This window comes from Chlorocebus sabaeus, chromosome 8 (assembly GCF_047675955.1).
Source record: "Chlorocebus sabaeus isolate Y175 chromosome 8, mChlSab1.0.hap1, whole genome shotgun sequence".
In the NCBI taxonomy this organism is placed as follows: Eukaryota; Metazoa; Chordata; class Mammalia; order Primates; family Cercopithecidae; genus Chlorocebus; species Chlorocebus sabaeus.
The window spans coordinates 89,039,452-89,049,991 of NC_132911.1; positions in this window are offsets into that span (position 1 = coordinate 89,039,452).

The following is a 10,540-nucleotide window of genomic DNA, read 5'->3' on the forward strand; positions in this document are numbered from 1 at the left end:
TCCTGCATCTGTGTTTTGGAGTCAAAAATAATTTGAGAAGATTCTCAGTCATTACTGCTTGAAATATTTCTTCTGTTCCTTCCTCTCTTTCTTCTTTTTCTAGTATCCCCATCATGCATATGTTATACTTTTTGTAGTTAGCCCACAGTTCTTGGATATTCTGGGTTTTTTTCTTTTTTCAGTCCTTTTTCTCTGCTCTTCAGTTTTGGAAGTTTCTACTGTTATATCCTCAAATTTAGAGATTTTTTTCTGCTATGGTCAGTCTACTAACAAGCCTATCATCAAAGGCATTCTTCATTTCTACCGTAATGCTTTTGATCTCTAATAATTCTTTTTTATTCTTTCTTAGAATTTCCATCTTTCTGCTGACATTACCCATCTGTTACTGGATGTTGTCTACTATTTCCATTAAAGCCTTTAGCATATTAATCATAGTTATTTTCAAATTTATGGTCTGATCATTCCAACGTTCCTGCCATATCTGGGTCTTGTTCTAGTTCTGATGCCTGTTCAGTCTTTTCAAACTGTGTTATTTGCCTTTAAATATGTCTTATTTTTTGTTGCTAGGCAGACATAATGTACTGGGTTAAAGAAACTGCAGTAAATAGGTCTTTAGTAATGTAGTGGTAAGGTACAGGTAGAGGGGAAGTATTCTACAATCCCGTGATAAGATCTCAGTCTTCTGGTGAGTGTATACTCTGGACCGTGAATGTAGCAAGTGCTTCTCAGTCTTCCCCCTTAGGTAGAGCAAGATGGGTGGAGTTGAGTATTTCCCTTCCTATAGGAAGATGAGGCTCTGACATAAGCCCAGTAGGTCAAGCTCTGGTAAAATAGTTTCTCCTGCAGGAAAGCCTTGTGAAGAAGCATAAAACGCTTTAGCATATTTCAGAATGGTTCATTTTTCCCTCCTTGTGACAGATTCATGTGTGAATTTTTCTCTGATATTCGCTGTGAGGACCTGGTAGAGCTCCTGGTGGTAAAACTCACCAAAATGTGAGGGCCTCCCTTACAACCAGAGTTTCTATGTCCCTTCAGAGTTTTTAATCTCTCAGTCTTATCCACACTGAATCTCCACACTTCATCAATTATAGTTTAGGATTTCCTACCCTGGTGCCTGTTCCAGTGGAAGTTTCTACTGGACAACCACTGACTGTTATCACCCTTCTTATTGATCTATGTAACCAAGGAAAATATTTCAAAACAATTGTGTAATAATCCTCATTTTTTCCTTTAAAAACCTTTGTCTTTCTTTGCCTTCCTAAATGTGTACATAGTTTATTATGGCATGAGTATTCCCACTGCGATGCTTTATTCAAAAATAAATACACTTTCTTTTAGAGAGCCTGTTTGTTATTTAGGTTGACAAAAATCAAAAGAATATATTTGAATATATGTGAACATCATATAAATATATTAATAAAACTGTTTTTCATGCTAATGTAGTTTGATTTTCAAAATTTGATTGCAATAACCTTTTATTTTACATTTATCTTAATAATTATGTCTTATGAACTTAAAGTATAATTTTAAAATTACCTTAAAAAAAATTGTGTCTTATGATAGCTATCATAAAAAGTGGAAGAAGAGATAGTAAAGGAAAAAATTATAGAATTTTTTTTTTTTTGAGACAGAGTTTCACTCTTGTTGCCCAGGCTGGAGTGCAACGGCGTGATCTTAGCTCACTACAACCTCTGCCTCCCAGGTTCAAGCGATTCTCGTGCCTCAGCCTCCCAAGTAGCTGGGATTACAGGCACCTGCCACCACACCTGGCTAATTTTTGTATTTTTAGTAGAGATGGGGTTTCTCCATGTTGTCAGTCTGGTCTTGAACTCCCAACGTCAGGTGATCCACCCATCTCAGCCTCCCAAAGTGCTGGGATTACAACCGTGAGCCACCACACCTGGCCAAAATTACAGAATTTTAGAAACAAAATACCACATACTATTTATACTTCAAATCTTTCATCAGGACGCTAGTTCCAAGATTTATCATAGGTTGAGTACGAAAAGAAAGCTTTTTCAGAAAAAGGAAAATAGAGGAAAAGCACTGTAGACTATTTCCAAGGAGCTTTGCTTTTAACTATAACAGGTATAGAGATTTTCAGAACACTATTCTCACAGTCAAGACGTAAGTCTATTTATCTGGTTGCAATAACCTGTACTGACAGACCATGGTAACTTTACCACTTGTGAGAGAAGGGAGAATGAGGCTACCAATGCGCTTATTCTTGGAGTTGGACTTGGGTGCTCAATCCTAATCCAGTGCCTGCAAAGGAGAGGCACTGCTGAGGTTGGATAAGTAAAGGACCCACGAAAAAGTTGCCATTAAGTAAACAAACTGGTTTTCAATCATTGGATTGTGTCTTGACTTTTTGTGGCTTTACAGATTTCTTTATAAGTAAAATCATAAATATGTTAAAAAAATTTATAAACATTAAATTTTTAATTTCAGTTCATTTAAGTGAATAGCTGAGTGACTAAACAAAAAAAGAAGTTTTAGTACTCACAAGACTTCTGACACCAAATGTGTAGGTTTTCTACTGAAGACTCCAGTTCTCCACGGAGACCAACTGGTTATCTGACAATTTAATTCAATTCTCACACTAACTGCCTGAAGTTAGCACAGATCTCACACACTAAGGGCTCAGTCCCACAAAACTGCCCACCACCATCAGATGCCAAGCATATGTATTATAATAGATTCCCAGGTTACCCACACTTCTGTCCAACTTGGCTACAAATCAAGAGTTTTCACAAACCCTTCTTCAATAATTTGCTATAATTGCTCAAAGAACTCAGGAAAACACTTTACTTGCAATTACCAGCTTATCGTAAAGGCTATTATAAAGGATACATATGAGCACCAGATGAAGGGGTACATAGGGTGAGGTCTGGAAGAGTCCTGAGCATCAGAGCTTCTGTCCCCATGGAGTTTGAGGTGCACTGTGCTCCCAACATGTGAATGTATTCACCAACCCAGAATCTCTCCAAACCCCATAGTGTAGGAGTTTTATAAATGCCCCATTAAATAGGTATGATGGATCAAATCATTGATCATTGGTGATTAATTTAATCTCCTGCCCTTCTTTCCTCCCTGGAATTGGTGTTAAAAGTTCTAATCCTCTAATCACATGGTGGTTATCCCCGCAACCAGCCCCCATCCTCCAAGAGTCACCTCACTAGCATAAATTCAGGGGTAGTTGAAAGGTGCTTATTATAAATAGCAAAATATATGTGCCTCTTACGTCTATCATTTAGGAAATTCCAAGAGTTTTAGGAGCTCTGTGCCAGGAACCAGGGGCAAAGACTGAATATATATTTTTTGTTATGTAACAGTAACCTTGGAAAATTACTTAATTTCCTATACCTTGATTTCCTTATTTATCTGTATTATATGACAAGGTAGCTGATTTGATTTAATAAGTTACTATAAGTGTTAAACACAGCTCCTGGCACATTAGGTGCCATAGAAAGGTTGGCTATTATTATTATAACTGTTAAAGTTTACAACTGCTGTATTAAAAACTGTTGGTTTATATATATCTTCTTTAAACAGGAGCTTCGAGAGGATAAAGATTAATTCAACATATTGTTGACAAGATAAATTATGCTTATATAAGAGTCTTTTTGCTTGTAAATTTGTTCAATAGAGGAAGTATAAAACCCAAAATATGTGTACTAAGTGATGTGCTTGTCGAAAATTAAGCCTAATTTGCAACTAACTACAAAATATTTTAAAGCATCTTAAAGTAGCTGAAGCACCCTCTATATACTGTAGATAGTAATAATTAGAATAACCCAATTACAAAACTAACCTTTATGGAGTCATAATGTACATTATGTACACTACCAGGAGATTTTTATTAGTATTTCTTTATAGATAAACTACTTCGACTCCTTTATATAATTCGATTTTTAAAAACAAGATAGGGATTATCAGATCTATTTTTTAATGATGAAATTGAAATCAATAAGAAACAAAATTACTAGGAAGGGGCAGATGATTGTGTGATTCAAGATATGCTATCATGTGATTCAAACCTCATATTTTTCATCATTCTATAGTAATTTTCTCATTGTACAAATGTAAAGAATTACTGTGTAAGGGTCAACATTAATGAGGTTGCATTTTTTTCATCTCTTATTCTCAATTAGCTGTGTCTAACTTGCTTAATTGTGCACAGCTTTTTAAATGCTTAACAGGTAAAACATTTTAACTTTAATATTAAGATTTCAGAAATTAGTTCAATTAACTCACAAGTGAGTTTTTAAAATTATGTTAGGTGCTATAACAAAATATATTTGAGTAAGGGAGGAAGAGGAAAGCAAAATACTTAACTACAAGAAGATTACATGAAGCCTTTCAGAAGAACAGCAAACAGAATAAAAACTAGGAATTTATGTTAACTTTCTAAATTAAGTTTCCAGTTTAAAAAATGAAGAAGGAGGAAAATACCTGGCTTCAATGAGTAATAGGACATTTCCATGGAACAAATTTGTTATTCAGTATCAAAATAGGTACGGGCATATTTGTTTCTCCTGAAGGAGCGTTAAAATACACCTCACTCAATGTGGAGTCTCCCTGAGTATTTGGGCTGCTTGTGCCATAGCGTCTATGATGGCTGCTCTTAGTCATGCAGAGCTAGAGGTGACCTTCCCTAAAGGCGGTGCACAGTATTATTTCCTCAGAATTTCTCTCAGACACTTTATTGTTTTCTTCCATCCCTGTATCAACCTATTTAACACCTCAGCAGGACCTGGTGCATATGGATTGACACTAGCAGGGTAGTATCACAGCCTTTCTATCCCGAATGCTTTATTCCTTAGATGCCAGATAAATGTTTAGCACTGGAATTCTGAAGGCTTGAGGAGTGAAAGATGTGACATGGTGACTCTCAGAACAGTTATGAGAATGATAGTTCTCTGCTTTATATCTCCAACTGGAATAATGCTGTTGTGAGAGAAAGAAAAGAGCACTTAGTCAGGTTTAAGAAAGCTTTTCATGCCACAATTCCAGATGTCTCACAGATTGCAGAAGCCTTTCTCCAAGAATTTTATGTGTATTCAGGCTGGGGAGTCCTTGTCTGAATAGCAGGTAAAATTAATTTATTTAATTATAAGAACCACCACTAAGCTATAAACATGTAACAACCAAGTACTTTAATTCTTAGAAAAAAAAAAAAAAAAAAAACCCGTATGTTGCTTTGATATGATGTGCTAAGCTTTTACTTTATTAGAGGGCTGAAATGCAATAAGCTCTCTACACATGTGGCCTACCAACTTTGGAGGGTGAAATATTTTTTCAGGTATTTACAATTAAAGCAAGTGCACATAAATCTGGAGCAGCTTAAAGACTCCAAATCTGGAGCAGCTTAAAAATGCAAATCGCATTTTTTCCACTGAACAAAAGAGTTTATCAGTCTCTGTTCTTTAATTATAATTATCACCAGAGAAAAAATTTAAAATGCAGAAAATATAAATTAAAATAAAGATTACTTTAAACCAATTATCTCGCATGTACACACCTATGGTGGGGGAATCACACAGCACATATAACCTTATGACTTTATTTTAGTTAAAGTACCTTAATATGATTTGCCTGTGTCCCCACCCAAATCTCATCTTGAATCTTCACATGTTGTGGTGGGCACCCAGTGGGAGGTAATTGAATCATGGGTGCAGGTCTTTCCTGTTCTTTTCTCACAATAGTGAATACGTCTCGGAAGATCTGATGGTTTTATAAGGGGGAGTTTCCCTGCATAAGCTCTCTCTTTGCCTGCTGTCATCCATGTAAGACGTGACTTGCTCCTCCTTGCCTTCCACCATGATTGTGAGACTTCCCCAACCACATGGAACTGTGAGTTCTCCATTAAACCTCTTTCCTTTGTAAATTGCCCAGTCTTGGGTATGTCTTTATCAGCAGCATGAAAATGAACTAATACATACTTAATGAGAATTTACAAATATTATTAAATATAACTGGGTCTTAATGAAAGCATAGTATTCTATCACATGAATATTTACCATTATTTAACCATTTTCTTCATTGTTGGATCCTAGAGTTGTTTCCAGTTTTTCTATTTTAAATGTAATACTTATTGTTGCAATTGGCATCCTTCTATATAAATCTTGGTTGGATCGCTCATTGCTTTATTAGAAAAAACTTGAAGTAAAATTACTAAAAAAGGATAAAAACATTAAGAAAAGTATTGAGAAATATTGTCCAAGTTGCCTTCCAGAAAGGTTCTACAAATATACCTTAATGTGACTACCCATGGCATTATCATACCTTTCTCATTCTTTTGCCACTTAGACTTACGGAGATTAAACCTCAGTGTTATATCCCACTTCTTCTCCTATTACTAAAGAGAGGGAAGAGTTTTGCAAATGATCACAATCATTTATACTTCTTTCTTGTAGGATGGGAGGCAAGTATTTTTTCCCAGCTGGTTCTTCAATTTTTAATTTCATTCATGAGATTTTTAAGACTGAATATCTACAGTATCAAACTATTGATCTTTTAATTTTTCACTGTCTTTATATTTAAAAAGTATTTTCCCATCTCAAGATTTAAATATATACTTTTTCATATAAATACTTTTTTCTCTACATTATTATGGTCTTACTTTTTGCATTTTACTCTTTAATGCATGTGAATTATTTTGAAGAGGTTGTATATAATTTTGTATTTTCCAAATAGTTAAATACCCATGTCAGTTTTGGTGTTGGCAATATACGCTGAAGTTTAATACAAGGCTTAACTAGTCTAGACACTTAATCCAATGAGTTAAAAGTACAGGAGAGTCTACCCGAATGTCCTAGAATATTGTGACCAGATGGACAGATAAGCTGTTTGAACCCTTCATTAACACAGTTACAATTCTACCATGTCAGCCACAGGGTAAGGGAGAGTTAGCTCCCATTATGATCTAGAGTTCAAGGTTTATGACCTATACTCTCTCAACCGAAGGGCCCATGTTGAATATCTCAGGGATATAACATTGAGACCCCAGAATTTAACACAATTACGATACAACTGTCAGAGGCAGGTGAACCAGAGCAACTCCATCTTGAATAGGAGCTGGGTAAAACAAGACTAAAACCTACTAGACTGCTTTTCCAGATGGTTAAGGCATTCTAAGTCACAGGATGAGATAGGAGGTCTGCACAAGATATAGGTCATAAAGACCATACTGATAAAGCAGGTTGCAGTAAAGCAGTAAAGAAGCCGGCTAAAACCCACCAAAACCAAGATAGCCATGAGAGTGACCTCTGGTTGTCCTCACTGCTACACTCCCACCAGTGCCACGACAGTTTACAAATGCCATGGCAACATCAGGAAGTTACCCTAAGTGGTCTAAAAAGGGGAGGCATGAATAACCCACTTGTTGTTTCACATGTAATAAAAAAAATAACCATAAAAATGGGCAATCAGCAGGTCATTTTATTCCACATTCCTAATGAACTTGCTTTCATTTCATGGACTTGCCCTGAATTATTTCTTGTGCAAGATCCAAGAACCCTCTCTTGGGGTCTGGATTGGACCCCTTTCCTGTAACACAACTAGAATAAATAATGTGCCAGAGACATGGTAAACATTCAACAAAAATGAACAAATGAGCTCTTGTTGTTTGCAGATTCATTTATTTTTCTTATTATATATTATAGTGAAGGCACTTTCAAAGGTTATATAGAAAGCCTTTTTTTCTCAGGAGATCTGAAAAACCCTAGTGAAAATATCCCCAAATGTGTAATTACTGCACCTACCCTTGTGGCACTGATTTACTTATTGGTTAAAATGTCCTACCTAATAGTCCTGACTCCAGAGGGAATCGGGTTCTCAGGTATGGCTACTTAGAACCAGAGAGAAGATTCTTTCTTATTCCCCTAAATAAAGGGGTCTCTAATACAGTAGGTCTTTTTGCCTACCTTAAGAGAATTATGCTAAATTGGTTCATGTCTGGGTTATTTACTTATTTAAAGACAAAAGTTTAAAATGACTAAGCAATCTTTAATTTTGAGCATATGCTAAAATTATAGGTAATAATAAAGTCCAGCTGCAGAAATATAGAAAGCACCAAAAAAAATGGAAAAGGAAAACAAAACAGAAGACAATAGATTAAATAGGATATAACAGAATTAAAATTGTAAGAATATTTACTAAATCCCTTGGGACATATTTTTTAAGGACATCATGGGTGTTTTAGGTTAACATCTACCCCCCAGAAAATGTCACTCATATGCTTTGTCTCCAGGCACATGCCCAAAATCTATAGGGAATAGACATTTCAAGTACTCAATTTCCCATTACTGAATGTATGGATCTGACATGGTTTGGCTGTGTGCCTACCCAAAGCTCATCTTGAATTATAGCTCCCATAATTCCTACATGTTGTGGGAGGGACCCGGTGGGAGATCATTGAATCATGACCCCCATATTGTTCTCATGGTAGTGAATAACTCTCACAAGATCTGATGATTTTATAATGGGTTTTCCCTTTCAGTTGGCTCTCATTCTCTCTTGTCTGCCACCACATAAGACGTGCCTTTTGCTTTCCACCATGATTGTGAGGCCTCCCCAGCCAGATAGGACTGTGAGTCCATTAAACTTGTTTTTCTTTACAAATTACCCAGTGTCAGGTATGTCTTTATCAGCAGCATGAAAACGAATTAATACAGAACCTTTCTGCAATATTTATCCATATGTATGTAATTTCAGTTCACAATAAATTTTTCAGATTTTCAGAATTTGTTTTCATTACTGCCATATAGGTAAATAAACTAATTTTTTTTGCCCTACAAATAGGCAAATTTTAAAAGCTTCAATTCTCCATTGAACTTTACTTATCAGGGCAAATATATTAAGAATACATTTTTTTACACTGTACATTTCCAGTTATAAAGAGTTCCTAAATATGAAAGAGAATCAGTAGTAAGCTCTCATCAAAAAATAAAACGGTGAAAAAGAAAATAAGATTTTATACCATAAAATGGGCAATACATATCCAAGGTTACTGATCCTCAGTTATCTCAACTCTAAAATAAAATGATGTCTTATTAGCTCACCTCACACATTATTAGTAATAATAATAAAATGAAAAAAATCTGTGAAGGTACTCTGGAAATCCTAAAACACACAAATTCTGTCCTGGGAAGAGCATGGCTTAATAAAAACAGCCACAACACCATTTCAAAAATTGCCTTTAAACTAATATACAAAAGCTACAAGGAACTCAAACAAAAACAAGAAAACAACAACCCCATTTTTTAAAAATGAGCAAAGGACATGAACAGACATTTCTCAAAAGAAAACACACAAGTAGCCAACAAACATGAAAAAATGTTCATTAAAAAGTGGGCAAAGGATATTAACAGACACTTCTGAAAAGAAGAAGTTTATACAGCCAACAAACATGATAAAAACCTCAAAATCATTAATTATTAGAGAAACACAAATTAAAACCACAATGAAATACCATCTCACACCAGTCAGAATGGTAATTATTAAAAAGTCAAGAAATTGATGCTGATGAGGCTGTAGAGAAATAGGAACGCTTTTACATTGTTGGTGGGAATGTAAGTTAGTTCAACCATTGTGGAAGACAGTGTAGCAATTCCTCAAAGACCTAGAGGCAGAAATACCATTTAACCCAGCAATCCCATTACTGGATATATACCCAAAGGAATATAAATCATTCTATTTTAGAGATACATGCATGCATATGCTCACTGCAGCACTACTCACAGTAGCAAAGACATGGAATCAACCCAAATGCCCATTGATGATAGACTGGATAAAGAAAACGTGGTACATATACACCATGGAATACTACGCAAAAGGAATGAGATCATGTCCCTTCCAGGAACATGGATTGAGCTAGAAGCCATCATCCTCAGAAACTAACACAGGAACAGAAACCAAATACCACATGTTCTCACTTATAAGTGGGAGCTGAACAATGAGAACACACGGACACAGGACGGGAACAACACACACTGGGGCCTGTTGGTGGGACTTGAAAGGAGGGAGAGCATCAGGATAAAGAACTAATGCTTGTGGAGCTTAATACCTAGGTGATGGATTGTTAGGTGCAGCAAACCACCATGGCACACATTCACCTATGTAACAAACCTGCACGTCCTGCACGTGTATCCCTAGAACTTAAAATTAAATTAAATTAAATTTAAAGAAAAGGAAATTCATCAGAGGGACAAACCATAAGTTCAGAAATCTATATTTTTGGAAGCAGAGAAGAAAGATGTTGCTTTCTGAATTATTTGTCCCTTAATGACATAAGGATAACTATATCCTTAATATGGGAGAAACAAAATCTAAAAAAAAAAGAAAAAGAAAAAAATTCCAGAGCATGGGGAACTACTAGCCAATCTGGATGATCCCTCCTAAACAGAAACTCTATTAATAGCTGGTCCAGGAAAAATTTGCTTGTTTCAAAAATGAGTAATTAATCAAAAAGGAACAATCCCCAGATCTGTGTAAGACATTCTACAGAAAGAGGAGAAATGAAATAAGAAGAAATGGC